Here is a 14,584-nt window from a genome sequence, read left to right as displayed (position 1 = left end):
GTGACTTGGTGACCGGGCCCTCCGCGAAGGTCAGAGGTGGAGAACGGGAGGTGGGTTATGGGAGACAGAGTCTATACAGACTTGGAGCGGGCAATCTGGAGTGAGCCAGGCTGTGGAACACCAGGACCATGCAATCTAAACGTGGGCTTGATGCCAAGTGACATCTAGTAGGTCCAGTAAAAGAGGCCTACACAATGAGGCAACATGTGAGAAAGGCAGACTCTGGAACATCAGGGTAATGTGGTAGAGCTGGACAAATTCAGATCCTGTTTCTTCCATTTATTGTGATGTAATCCTTTGAACACCATCCATTCAACCAATAGTTACTAAGTACCTACTATATGCCAGAAGCCTCATATGTGTTAATTCGAAATCTTTACAATTATTATCCCCATTTTACAGACAAGGAAGCTGAGGCACAGACAGGTAACTAGATCAACTCCTCAGAGACAAAGCCAGAATTCAAACTAAGCCCCCTCAAATCCACGTACTTCACCGCCACACTCTGTAAAATGCAGGCAGGCGACTACAGTGGTAACTATTTTCTGTTACCATTTTCTATGACTCTGTACTTTCCTCTTCTTGGGTCCAACATCAAATCATCAAGTCCTCAGTATTCTTCCTAAGAAGTGTCTTTCAACGCCCTCCTTTCCTGCCCATGCTAGTGGCAGTCCCAGGCCAGATCTTTCTCTCTCTTTCCTAATAACTAGCCTATTAACCATCTCCCCCAGCCAGCCATTTAAAAGTCTCTGCCAAGGAATTTTTCCAAACCATAGATTTCGTCCTGAGTCCCACCTTATCTGGCCCTTAGCCCCTACCTAAGAACGGCATGATGGTCTCTGCAGGACAGTGTTTACACTCCTTAGCCCTGAATTCAAGGCCCTCCAGGATCCTGGCCCTGCTCACCTTTCCAGCCAGACGTCCAGTAATGCCAACTGGCCCACACTGGGACCTCTGTCTCAACTCCAGAATCTGGGTAAGGCATCTCCAGGTTCACCTCAAAATCTCTCCTGCTCCCAAATGAAACCAGATGTCCAGTTACTCTCTCATTTGTTTATTTGTATAAGGCCTGCTGACCCCAAAAGTCCATAGACTCTTAAAGAATTACATCTTACACCTAGTGCCTCCCTCCATATAGCACTAGGCAGTTGACGCTCACCATATTTTTTGTCTCCTTTAAAAATTATTTATTTATTTATTAACGATGAGGTCTCGCTATATTGCCCAGGCTGGTCTCCTGGCCTCAAGCAATCCTCCCGCTTTGGCCTCCCAAAGTGTTGAGATTACAGGTGTGAGTCACCGCACCTGGACAAGTGAAACCAACAATGAGATGCTGAGGGCCTGGGCTAGGGTGGTCACAGTGGAAATGGACTGTTGAAAGACAGGTCCATTTTGAACTCTCCTAATAGAGCTGACCTCTTGACTCCATGACGCCAAACTCTTCTGGTTTTGCTCATACCACTTGGCCTAATTCCTACTCAACCTCTAAATGCTGGAGTCTCCCCAAAGCTTTGTCCTAGGGCTTTCTGCTATATACATTGTCTCCCCATATGATCTCCACTGTTCCTTTGGTTCTAAATATCTATCGAGATTCTCACTGGTATTTCTAAGACTAAATCTATGGTCCAGGTCTACTAGGAACACTCAACTTGAACGTCTCACAGGTATCTCAAACTAATTACTTCCAGAAATAGGAATTTGACATCTGGTGGTGAACACAGACCTAACACAGCTGTCAATGTATATCAATACAATGCTATCAAGAGCAAAGCACCCTTGGCCCCACTTTAAAAAAAAAAAAAAAAAAAAAAAAAGGAAGTAAAAGCTTCATGTGGCCTGTACTGTTACTTCTCTATGGAAAGCCACAAGGCCTCAAAACCAGCAAAACATCTGCTTCTCAGAGACCAGCCTTTACCTTGTGGTTTACCAGAAATGTAGAGTAGCCTTGAAAATCGAAACAAAGACGACCACTCGCAGTAGTCAATGATTGGAAGGGGCACAGGTGAAAGAGGCTTCTGTTGTGGTTATCTCCTTGCCCTCTACAAATTCACCTCTCTTCAAATGAAGACCTTGAAGTTTTTAAGACTTTAACAATTAACACTATTGACTTACAAATCAACAGGCCCTATAAGCCTCTAAATGCAAGTTCATGGACACAGTCTGTTTCTTAACAGTCTTGTAGTTGTTGAGCTGAAATTGGGCATTTCCAGTGCTGAAATGGAAGGCCTCATGAATTATTTCTGTGTCCATTAGTTTTTCTATCACTCCCAGTGTATAGATATTAGAATAGCAGTATGCCAAGGGTAAAGGAGGAAGGAAATGTAGAAGGCGAGTCACTGGCTTGGCCACTGCTGCCAGAGCTGGGCAGCTCTGCTGTTTATGCTTGCTAGCTCATAGCCTGCCCACTCTCAGACACACGAACTGAGGGTCTTGGGATGCCGGCACTTGTTTCTCCGGTGTGTTCATGCCTAACCAACCCAACTATGTGCTGCTCCTTGGGAACACAAAATAAGTCCTTTTCTGTTTCTGTATCCCCACAGCCAGGTGAGATCCAAATATAAATATATATTTATTTATGGCAAGGAGGTCGTTGCTTTGTGTTACAACTTACGTTTATGATTTTGTGCTCTAATTTTTAGATAAATTGCTATAGGCCGGGCGCGGTGGCTCAAGCCTGTAATCCCAGCACTTTGGGAGGCCGAGACGGGCGGATCACGAGGTCAGGAGATCGAGACCATCCTGGTTAACACGGTGAAACCCCGTCTCTACTAAAAAATACAAAAAACTAGCCGGGCGAGGTGGCGGGCGCCTGTAGTCCCAGCTACTCGGGAGGCTGAGGCCGGAGAATGGCGTGAACCCGGGAGGCGGAGCTTGCAGTGAGCTGAGATCCGGCCACTGCACTCCAGCCTGGGTGACAGAGCGAGACTCCGTCTCAAAAAAAAAAAAAAAAAAAAAAAAGATAAATTGCTATAGTTTTCCACTATTGAGCTGAAATTTCACATCACAATCAAAAGTTACCTACCTACAACTCCCCAGTAGAGAAAATTTAACTTCTGGCTTTAAAAAAGTTAAGTTACCTGAACCTAGCATTACTAGCCTTGGGTTTTAATAGAACCTGGAAAGCTCTATTTTGAATTTTGCTACAGTGGAAAGAACACAAGGTTCAAACTTGGAAGCCATGTGATCTAGTCTGCTCCTCTGTTCCAAAAAGGAAATTCTGACATGGCTGTTTAGACATAGCCACTTTAGAAACAGCTATATTGGAATAAAAATAACAATAACATAAAAATAAAAATAACCAGGTCAAAAATGCATTAAATTAATGTGTTCAAAAGTTCCTCGTGCTATTGCTTGAGCCCACCCCCTGTCAGAGTCCCCCAAAGCCTTGTGCCTCTGCCTCACTGGTCTGCCTAGATACTGATCCTCACCTCTCCACCCTTGGGATGGCAGGTGGGCCTGGTGCAAGTAGCATCACCATTAACCTACTGATGAGTACAAACGGCATTTTTACACGCATCATGGTATGAAAAAGGTAGGGAAACACCACCCTAGAACAATAAAAATGGTGAACACTGAGCGCTATAATGTGCCAGCCACTGTCTTAAAGGCTCTAACGCACTGGCTCATTTAATCACCACAACAACTTACGAGGCAGAGGCTACTACTATTCCCATCTTATAGGTGGGAAAAGTAACCATATATCACTAAGTCCTTGAACCAGGCTGGGAGGATCAAGGGAGACGAGTGTAAAAAATCAGGAAGCCTCAGAGCTGTGGTGGGCCTAGGAATGGAGCCGAGGGTGCAGACCAGGGATGTGTGATGTGGCTGCTGCCTGTGTTTGCATTCCAAGATATTGTTTCCCAAAAAATCTACGTGTGGATAGAGAACACTGGGCTGAGAGTAAACCCTTCAGAGGGTAAGGTGTGCAAATTCCCCTTATCTACGTGTGAAACTCCCAGCACGTCTCCTTCTGGCGTCATCCCAGGTGCTGGACATGACCCCTGTCTGCAGTAGCAAGAGAGCAGAAGACAGGGGCTGAGCTACAAAAATGGCTAAAAGATACCTCTGCATTAACCCCTGGCTGAGAGCTTTCAAAATTAACTCCCTCTGGTGAATTTTAACTAGTGTATCACAGTCAGAAACTCACCATGACTTCTGAAAAGCGACGTCTACTCAGTCCTCTTACATAACTGTTTGGAAAACACTGTAGGTATTAAAATGATTCCCACTGTGAAAATGGCTCCTTCTGTTTTACCCTGTTTACTGCACAAAATTTTATGTTAATAACTTACTGGTTCACAGGGGACAGAAAAGCAGGCAGATCTGCAAGTAAGCAAACTACAGTTCCCCGCAGAAGACACAGAGGCAGTGAGTAAGGGGGAACAGACCCATGGCTCCACAGAAGACACAGAGCAGCAGATGAAAAAGACATATCCTAAATGTTAAAGGTAAGGAGGGGCAGGGTAAAAAAAAAAAAAGGGAACACGGATGCCAGCCAGAAGAAATAAAAAAGCCTTTCCAAACATTTGTATTACATGATGCTGGCTCTCACTGATAAACCACTGGATGAGAACTGTCCTTCATCCATATCATCCTGTTGGTTACAGATCCCACCACCCCGTATCTAAAACACATTTCCTTCTGGAGCTTTACTGTTGATGCTGCTTTGAGATGTATCATTTGGCTTTAGTTTTAAATATTTAACATTTTAATGAAAGGGTGACTGGAGTAAGGCACTACTTTTTCAATAAAGAGCAACATAACCAATTTGTCTGGGAGGAGACCTGCCAGCAAGCCATGAGGAGCATTTCCAAAATTTCCAGTATAGGCTGCTCCCAATTTTTGCCTCCACTTTAAAAACACTTTGCACTTACCAGTGTTATTCCAGGAGAGCCAGTTAATAGTTTAATGAAACTAGTTAGAGTTTAAAGGCAGCAAATGGGATAATTTAAAATAATCATCCCATTTTTATTGATGATTCTCAAATCTCAGCAACTGGGATAATTTAAAATAATCATCCCATTTTTATTGATGATTTATTTATTGACATTTTACCCTAGCTCAGACTTGCACCTACACTTTCTATTCAGACTAATGTCCTCCGTAGTTTTAGGACATCACCATCCCAACTTGGGCACTGACAACCCATAGGCCACATCTTCCTCAAAGCGGCAACTCAGGAACCCAGAGAACTGACTGAAATAGTTCAGTGTTTCTTGAGTTCCCCAAGGCCTTCAGGTTTCTGTGCAGAGTGGAAGTGGTAGTGGTAGTGGCACAAGTATGCTAATTGCCACAATACACTCTCCAAGGTAAGTGTCACCGGGCCCATTCTACGGGATAAAGAAACTAAAGGTTAGGTAAATGAAATATCCTGGCCCATCCCACACCTAATCATCATCAGGGCCAGGATTCAAGTCCAGTTCTAACAATAAAAGCCATGCCAATGGTAACAGAGTGAGTGTGAGCTGCTAAGTAGTTCTGTGTATTAACTCATGCCACGAAAGTCCATACATGCCATAGGGTGACCCAGTGCTACACTGGGTAGGCCCCTCCAGGCATTCCTCTGTCTTCCAAATACCCACTGAGGTGCAGGCCTATTACCCTTACGTTACTACTGGCACAAGTAAAACTTCTTCCTGCATATACCTTAAGACAGGGGTCTTCAGTCCCCAGGGTACAAACCACTACCAGTCCATTGCCTGTTAGGAACTGGGCCACAGAGCAGGAAGTGAGCGGCAGGCAAGTGAGCAAAGCTTCATCTGTATTTACAGCTGCTCCCCATGGCTCAAATTACTGCCTGAGCTCTACCTCCTGTCAGATCAGCAGCGGCATGAGATTCTCATAGGAGCATGAATCCTACTGTGAACTGCACATGTGAGGGATCTGGGTTACATGCTCTTTTTGAGAATCTAATGTCTGATGATCTGTCACTGTCTCCCATCACCCTCAGATGGGACTGTCCAGTTGCAGGAAAACAAGCTCAGGGCTCCTACTGATTCTATGTTATAGGGAGTTGTATAATTATTTCATTGCATATTACAATGTAATAATAATAGAAATAAAGTGTACAATAAATGTAACACGCTTGAATCATCCTGAAACCATCCTTCCCCCCAGTCCATGGAAAAACTGTCTTCCACAAAACTGGTCCCTGGTTCCAAAAAGGTTGGGGACCTCTGCTGGATACCACTGTAGTCTTATAAACACTGTTTAATTAACCTAAACATTTAAAATGTTTCCTTTCTTCAATAATAAATTAACTTTAGTTTACCGTAACTTTTTTTACTTTATATAGTTTAAAACGTCTCTATTAAACTCATGGGCCTAGCACCTCAAATCTCCCCAGCTTCTCTCTCACCAAGCCAGCCTGCCCTCTCTTAGCTACCTGTGGCTCTATTTCTGTCAGCTGCAGCAGAGTTCTCCAAGAAGAAATGCCTAGCTTGCTCTCTGTCCATTCCCACTCCTTCCATCAGTCACCATGCCCTCTAGATTCATTCTTCATGGAGTTTCCTGTTCAGCATGCTCCCCTGTTTTTGCAGGGGCTCTGCCAACTACAGGGCCACGTCATGCTAGTGACTGCACTGGTCTCCTCCCTGGCCTCAGTGTGTCTCCACATCACTCCCCCGCAACATTCCAATTCTGGGCATTCTGTATATTAATGTGTCCTCTTATTTGAAGACCTGTGACAATTTCCTAGCACGTCCAAACTATCGGTCTGCTAGTTAACAGTCTCCACAATTGGGTTCCCAATCACCTACACCACCATGTAGTGAAGTCAGTTACTGCAGTACCCCATCCTGATTCCATTCTCTGGGTATTTACCAATGCCTTTCTCTCTTCCCAATCTAGAATGTCCCTTCTTCACTTCTGCGTATTCAAACACATCAATTCAACTAACATTCATTGAGCACTCATTCTAGTGAACACACTGTGCAAAGAGCACAGCGTGAGGCACTGTGCGAAGCGTGTTCCAGTTTCAACTCTATCCCTACAGAGTCCGCTCTGCTCTCTCTCCCTTCTCTGAAAAACAATTCCTGTTTACAACTAGAATGAATAACCACTTCTGTCATTAAAAGGTCTATAGATCTTCCACCAAATTGTGGATTCCTTTCCAGCAAGAGTTGAGTATTTCATGTCTTTTGTAATCTTCAGAGTGCCTAGCAAACTGTAACCAAGCAATATGATAACTGTTGGGCATGGGTATTGTTTTTGGTCCTAGAGTTTTCCCTAAAACACAATACATGTTTGGTAGATGGAAACAAAATTTCTAATCAACGTTAGATTTATGTTTCTTTTTATCCAAGAAGAATGGAGATGTAAATAAGATTTCAAAATAGGATTAATTACTTGGACTTTCAGTGCAGAACACACTGTTTTATATCTACCAATCTTAGAGGAATAAAGGGTGTGATACTTGTTAAGGTACTTCTTAAGATACTTTAAAGGAAAGTCTACCTATACCTATACACAAACTTAAACTCTTGAAATAAAAGCACATGTCAGAGATTATATGCTGTATGCTGGATATCCATGAGGAAAATTTTCCCACAAACAACCTGGCATGGTTCTGCCAGTAAATAACTACATCCCCTGTACTGGTAACTAGCCCTATCTCAGGACTGCTGTGTTCCTGGGTGCAAGATGGGTGTCCAGGCCTCTACCATCTTCAAAGTCTCAACTTCTATGTGCCTGGTTCTCTTAACAATGGAACAGTAGTAAAGCAGGGTAGCCTCTTGGTCCTACATAGAGACAAGAGGAGGACTGAACTATTTCCAAGAAGACATCCTGTTTTGCATGATATGTTTTGTCAACTGTCTTAAATACCTTTAATATTTAATAACACCACTTCCACTTGGTTCTCCCTCTCTGGACATGTGTCTTTGAAATAAATCCTAGTTTCAGCACACACAAAAAAGACCTGTTTCCCAGGCTAGTCCAGAAGATTCTATGGTAATTACAACAGGATCCCAAATCCAAGACCCCTGAGTAACAGTCCATTTCTAAAAGAAGTCCTCTCTAGGGTCAAATATGGCAGCTGTTTAGCTGACACAGAGGAGTAATACCAAAGAGTTCTCTTTTCTGTTTCCTTTCTTCTCCTCTTTTTCCGAACCTTCCAAAGGCCAAAGAGAATGAGAAGGAGCACTTGGGAAGGTAGATCTAATATAATCCTGCCTGGCTGTTCTGCCCATCTCAGTCCATGAGTATCATGATAATGGGCAGCTCCTGGTTCAAATCGTTATTTTATTTCATCACCCCACCACTAGCAGCCTCCAGTTAAGATTAGCTATAGAAACATAACACAGGCCGGGTGCGGTGGCTCAAGCCTGTAATCCCAGCACTTTGGGAGGCTGAGATGGGCGGATCACGAGGTCAGCAGATCGAGACCATCCTGGCTAACCCGGTGAAACCCCGTTTCTACTAAAAAATACAAAAAACTAGCCAGGCGAGGTGGCGGGCGCCTGTAGTCCCAGCTACTCGGGAGGCTGAGGCAGGAGAATGGCCCTTAAACCCGGGAGGCGGAGCTTGCAGTGAGCTGAGATCCGGCCACTGCACTCCAGCCTGGGCCACAGAGCGAGACTCCGTCTCAAAAAAAAAAAAAAGAAACATAACACAACGGGTGACTGAAGTGCCAGGTCTTTCAGTGTGTGAGGCCAGCAAGAGTCCAACAGCCCCTAAATGTCCCAGCTGACTCTTCTGATGATGTGCCCAGAAATGTCTACAAAAGCTGAGCAGCTGTCAACTCAACACTTCCTGCCACACCTGCGCTATCACTGGAATCAGAGAATGATAAAGCTAGAAGGAATCATTAGAGAACTATGCTGGTTGAAGCCCTCATATTACAGATGAGAGCCATAAATCATTTAACTGAAATTAAACCAACAAATCAAACCACACATACCCACAAAATCTTTACATTTGTGACAAACTATATTTTCTAGAGGTGGCCACTCCAATACAGATTCCATCCCATATGCTCTTGCAATGTGATAATGACACTCCTTCATTTTCAGGTGGGTCTCTCTGTTCTCCTGAGCCTGGGGAGACCTCTGTAACTGCCTTGACCAACAAAATGTGACAGAATGATACCAGGTGACTTCTAAGTCCACGTCATACAAAGCAACGCAGCTTCTGCTGGGCTCTCCTTCTCTGGACATGTATCTTTGAAGCCCTGAGTCCGGCTTGCCTTAGCCCACCAGGGATGGAGAAATGCTACAGAAGCCCTAGCTATTCTAGTCCCCAGCCATCTGAGTCTTCCTAGCCCAGACTCGTAAGTGAAGAAGCCTTCAAGATGATTCAAATACCACCTGTCACTTGACTACAACCTCGGAAAGCCCAAGTCAGAGCGGCACAGTGGAGCCATTCCTAAATTCTTGTCCCACAGAAACTGTGAAAGATAATAAATGATCATCATTGTTTTAAGTTGGGCTAATTTTTATTATCGGGGTAATGTGTAACATAGTGATAGGAAACTAATACAAGATTCATCGCTAAAACCACTAAAAACTTTAACCTCTTAGTCACTATTAATTTAAGCAAACAAATAAGCAATCTTCCAATTATGCTTCCCCAATTTGCATGCCTGTCACTATCTATAACCTTACTCTGCTTCATTTTAAGGCCTGGCTCTTACCATCACCATATGTGATATGATTAGATGACATGACATAGGCTACGTTACTGAGTATATGAGGAAAGGGTCTTTGTTTTGTTCACTATTATATCCCCAGCACCTAGAACAGCACTTGATAACACAAAGCAGGTGCTTGATAACCAGTAGCTCAGTACAAGAATGTATCTGGAGGTGACTGGGCTTAGTCTTCCTCCAAGGCTATTTGACCTGTCATCATCTGTTCTCCAGTTTGACTCAACATCTCTTGATATATATTCATTGCACTGTTAAGTTTCTAACATCTAACTACTACTGACAAAACCATTAGATGTTCTTAGTTCAAACCTACTAGAGGAACTACGCCATCCCCTCCGTGATGCCAGCTCAGCATCCAGAGTAAAGCCAGTGATTTCCTTTGTCAACACACCTGTATGCCAAAACCCTTCCCAGGAGGTCTCAAATACCAAATAAAAGTTACTCCATTTTTCATTCAAAGACCATGTGCCCAATGGGAAAATTACCTCATGCTAGTGGTTTAAAAAGCAACTGCACCCACTAACACAGCCCATTGAGCTATCCTATAGATACATCTCTGTCAATGCCCCTCTGGGTCTAGATAATTACATTGAGTACACTGAAGTCCTTTCATTATTGCAGGCCCAACAGAAAGTATTGCCACTGGGCGAATATCAGAAAGCATGCATCAATGCACTTTCTTTTTTTTTTTTTGAGACGGAGTCTCGCTCTGTCACCCAGGCTGGAGTGCAGTGGCCGGATCTCAGCTCACTGCAAGCTCCGCCTCCCGGGTTTACGCCATTCTCCGGCCTCAGCCCCCCGAGTAGCTGGGACTACAGGCGCCCGCCACCTCGCCCGGCTAGTTTTTTATATTTCTTAATAGAGACGGGGTTTCACCGTGTTAGCCAGGATGGTCTCGATCTCCTGACCTCGTGATCCGCCCGTCTCGGCCTCCCAAAGTGCTGGGATTACAGGTTTGAGCCACCGCGCCCAGCCAATCAATGCACTTTCAAGTCAAATGAGAACTGGCTAGTTAAGCAGCAGCATTAACAGATGTAGAGATCGCACCAGCCAAATGCCTCTTGCCAATTATGTCCACACAGCTACGCCCAAATTAAAAATAACCCAACACGGCAGGGTGCGTCGGCTCATGCCTGTAATCCCAGCACTTTGGGAGGCTGAGGCAGGCAGATCACAAGGTCAGGAGTTTGAGACCAGCCTGGCCAACATGGTGAAACCCCATCTCTACTAAAAATACAAAAATTAGCCGGGCATGGTGGCGTGTGCCTGTGGTCTCAGCTCCTTGGGAGGCTGAGGCAGGAGAATCACTTGAACCAGGGAGGCGGAGGTTGCAGTGAGCCGAGATTGTGCCACTGCACTCCAACCTGGGCAACACAACGAAACTCAATCTCAAATAAATAAATAAATAAATAAAATAACCCAACACTCATGACAGAACCCAAATGGGCATGGGAGGCTCTTTCCCTCCCTACAATATCACCCTACAGTCTCTACATAAATGCCCCTGTAAAGTGGCTCCTAAGTAGGTCATTAAAATGTTCACCTTTCCTTGGCAAAGTAGATCTCAACACAGGAGGAAAGAGAAATAAGCTAAAAAAAGAAATGTGGATTGTCCAGAAGTTACAAGGGAACAAAAAAGTGGAAATCCTTAGCGAGAAAACCTTTTGCAAAAACTGTAATTAAAGGAATCTAGACCAGTGGTTGCCCGATAGAAATATAAGCCAAAAATGTAAGTTTTACTTTTCCAGTAACCATATTTAAGAAAAAAAACAGGTAAAGTTAATTGAAATGTTTTATTTAACTCAATAGATCAAAAATATTATCATTTCAACATGTAATCAATATAAAAGTTAGTAATGAAATATTTTACATTCTTTTTCTTCCTGCTCAGTCTTTGAAATCAGTGTGTATTTTACACTGACTGCACATCTATACTTGGGCCAGCACATTTCAGATGCTCAACAGCCACAAGACACCAGTGGTTACCATATTGGAAAGCACAGGTCTAGAATAATCGCCACAAGACACCAGTGGTTACCATATTGGAAAGCACAGGTCTAGAATAATCCTAACTTCTTTTTTTGTAAAATACTAAATCATCCAAAGCACTCCAAGTTTTCTATTAGGGAGGCAAAATAACTATACTGTTAGAATCATGGGCAATGATATCATAAATTCCTAAAATAAAATCACATAGGGCTGTTATTTCAAATTACGTAAAACTTGTCTTCCAGAAGAACTCGACCAAATGCCAAAGTTCTTAACATCTGCCCCACTTCCCAAACAAGGGAAACTGAAGACCCCGACGAGCACCAGGGCCTTCTGTCAGCTCCTGACAGAGAAGGGGCTCCTGGATTTTGTTTCCCCTTCATGACAATACAACATGGGACTGGGTTCCTAATTTGACTCTGTTCATTTAAAGAATGATCTCAAAGAAGAAAGGAAAATCAATTACCCCTTTAGGAAATGTAGTCCAGGGTGGGGGTGGAGGGAGCATTTCAATGACAAAAGCCAAACCTCAGTCATAATGCAGATCCCTGTCTAACAGGTGGTCATTATTTTTTTTCTTTTCTTTTTTTTTTTTTTTCCTTTTTTGAGACGGAGTCTCGCTCTGTCGCCCTGGAGTGCAGTGGCGCGATCTCGGCTCACTGTAAGCTCCACCTTCCTGGTTCACGCCATTCTCCCGCCTCAGCCTCCCAAGCAGCTGGGACTACAGGCGCCTGCCACCATGCCCGGCTAATTTTTTTGTATTTTTAGTAGACATGGGGTTTCACTGTATTAGCCAGGATGGTCTCAATCTCCTGACCTCGTGATCCGCCCGCCTTGGCCTCCCAAAGTGCTAGGATTACAGGTGTGAGCCACCGCGCCTGGCTGTTTTATTTTCTGTTACAGGTACTCTGGTCTCCCACCTACCCCATGCAGGATGGCTATCCCCATGCAGGGCGGCTGTGACTTTCAAGAGAGTCCCCCAAGGGAGGGTCCCAAGATCAGGGGCTGATAATGGGCCCCACCACAAGGCTATGCTGCTGGTTTTTGTTTGGAACAACAGCGCTCCCATGATACCTCGCTCTTGCTGAAAATATTGGTAATACGGAAGCATGAACACAGCTGTGTGTAAATTACACACACAAACAGATTAGATCTGTATATTTATAAGGAATACAAACATACTAATAGCTCATTTACATACACAGCTGGATACACTGGGCTGCATGCAGAGGGGTTTGAGTTCCAAAATATTTCTCTAAAATTTTACAAAAAGAAATGCTCAGGTTACTGCTAAGCCAGGCTGCTCCCCCTACCCTCATACAGTATGTCCCCAGAAATAGAGTCCTTTTCATTCTCATTTGTGATATCTGAGATGCTATGAAGGAGAAATCTCAACAAGAGCTGTTAGATTTCACTTTTATGATTATTTATTATTATTTTTAGAGACAGGGTCTTGCTCTGCCACCTAGGCTGCAGTGGTATGATCACAGCTCACTGTAACATGGAGCTTCTGGGCTCAAATGATCCTCCTGGCTCAGCCTCCCAAGTAGTTCAGACTACAGGTATGTGTCAGTCACCATGCCCAGCTAATTTTAAAATATTTTTTTGTAGAGACAGGGTTCTCACTATGTTGCCCAGGCTTGGTCTTGAACTCTTGATTTCAAGCAATCCTGTTTCCCTCAGCCTCCCAAAGAGTTGGGATTATGGGCATGAGCCACTGCGCCCAGCCAGATCTCACTCGTATAGGAAAAAAATTATAGGATAGTTTTCAGTTAAAAGGATGCATACATATATGAAGAGAGAGACCTACTAAAACATCTGTTACAACAGCATATGGTAAGGCAGAATCTTTGCATTTTCAAAATGTTTTCATAAACTTTATTTTTTAGAGCAATTTTAGGTTCACAGCAAAATGGAGCACAAGGTATAGGGATTTCCCATATAGATGGGTCTCTGAATTTTTTAGCTAATTTTGAAAACTTGTGAGAAGAGCAATCAGCATTTTGTGCTCACTATATTAAACCTGGGAGAGCTGGGCTCTGATTCTACGTCTGATTCTACCAAGGCCTCAGTTTACCTCTGATGGTATCAGAAGTACTCAAATTTAGCATTTAAAAATACTAACTTTTAAAATGTTGAGTGTTCCAGTAAAATAGTTAAAGAAAAAAAAAAGGTAATAATCCAACTAAGAAAAAAATATTAACTTATACATATCTGGATAATAACAGACTCATTACAGGCCCTAATTTTATTATTTAAAATGTTTACAACAAAGCTCTCTAACTGATATTCTCCCTCTCTCTCTTTTTGCCTTGATATGGTTTCTATAAACTCCTGGTTTAAAAAAGAAAAAGGGTCCATTTCTGAGGCTTGGGTTTACTGTACTTACAGTTCCACCAATAAATCATCTCCCAATCTGGGCTGGAGAAGCACTGGCCACGGTTTGATTGCTCCAGCCCCAGGTTGCCAGGCAACCCACACAAGGGGGAAGTCTGAGAACCGCTGACAGATAGCCAAGTGGCTGAAACAACAGACTTCTCTCTGTCAAAAATGTGTTTGAGAGAGCCACTTGCCCACCTCTGCTCTCTGCTAAACACTACATGATTGTAAAATCAAAATCAAAAGGCCACTGTAATAAAAACACACTTCCTGTTCAATTACTAATTGTTCTAAAGCTGTGGGGAGGCCCAGATCCTACAGTGTATGGCAACAGAAATGCGATACTGTAAATGAGATAAAGCCGGCAGCATGCAAGAAACCTGATCTAAATGCATCTCTGCAGCTTTCAAGTCAGGGGAGCTGGTGCGTGGAGGAATCAACTGCCTAAGAAAGCACCAGGAAGAAAATAATGAATGTCAAGATGTTAAAGAAACAAAGCAAACAATAACTATGAAGCTAGAGGTCAAGACTACTTAGTAATAAAACCAAGAACATTCTCCATTGTTTTGA

General features: G+C 43.4%; 1 protein-coding gene across 7 annotated transcripts in view; it reads right to left on the bottom strand.

Annotated features, from left to right (window-relative positions):
• LOC105479209 (arginine-glutamic acid dipeptide repeats) overlaps window positions 1–14,584 on the bottom strand; it is a 466,387-nt gene that overhangs the window by 73,426 nt on the left and 378,377 nt on the right. The gene's annotated exons all lie outside the window — the stretch shown is intronic.

This window comes from Macaca nemestrina, chromosome 1 (assembly GCF_043159975.1).
Source record: "Macaca nemestrina isolate mMacNem1 chromosome 1, mMacNem.hap1, whole genome shotgun sequence".
In the NCBI taxonomy this organism is placed as follows: domain Eukaryota; kingdom Metazoa; phylum Chordata; class Mammalia; order Primates; family Cercopithecidae; genus Macaca; species Macaca nemestrina.
The sequence above is the reverse complement of the archived record's forward strand: the minus strand, read 5'-3'. Positions and strand labels throughout refer to the sequence as shown.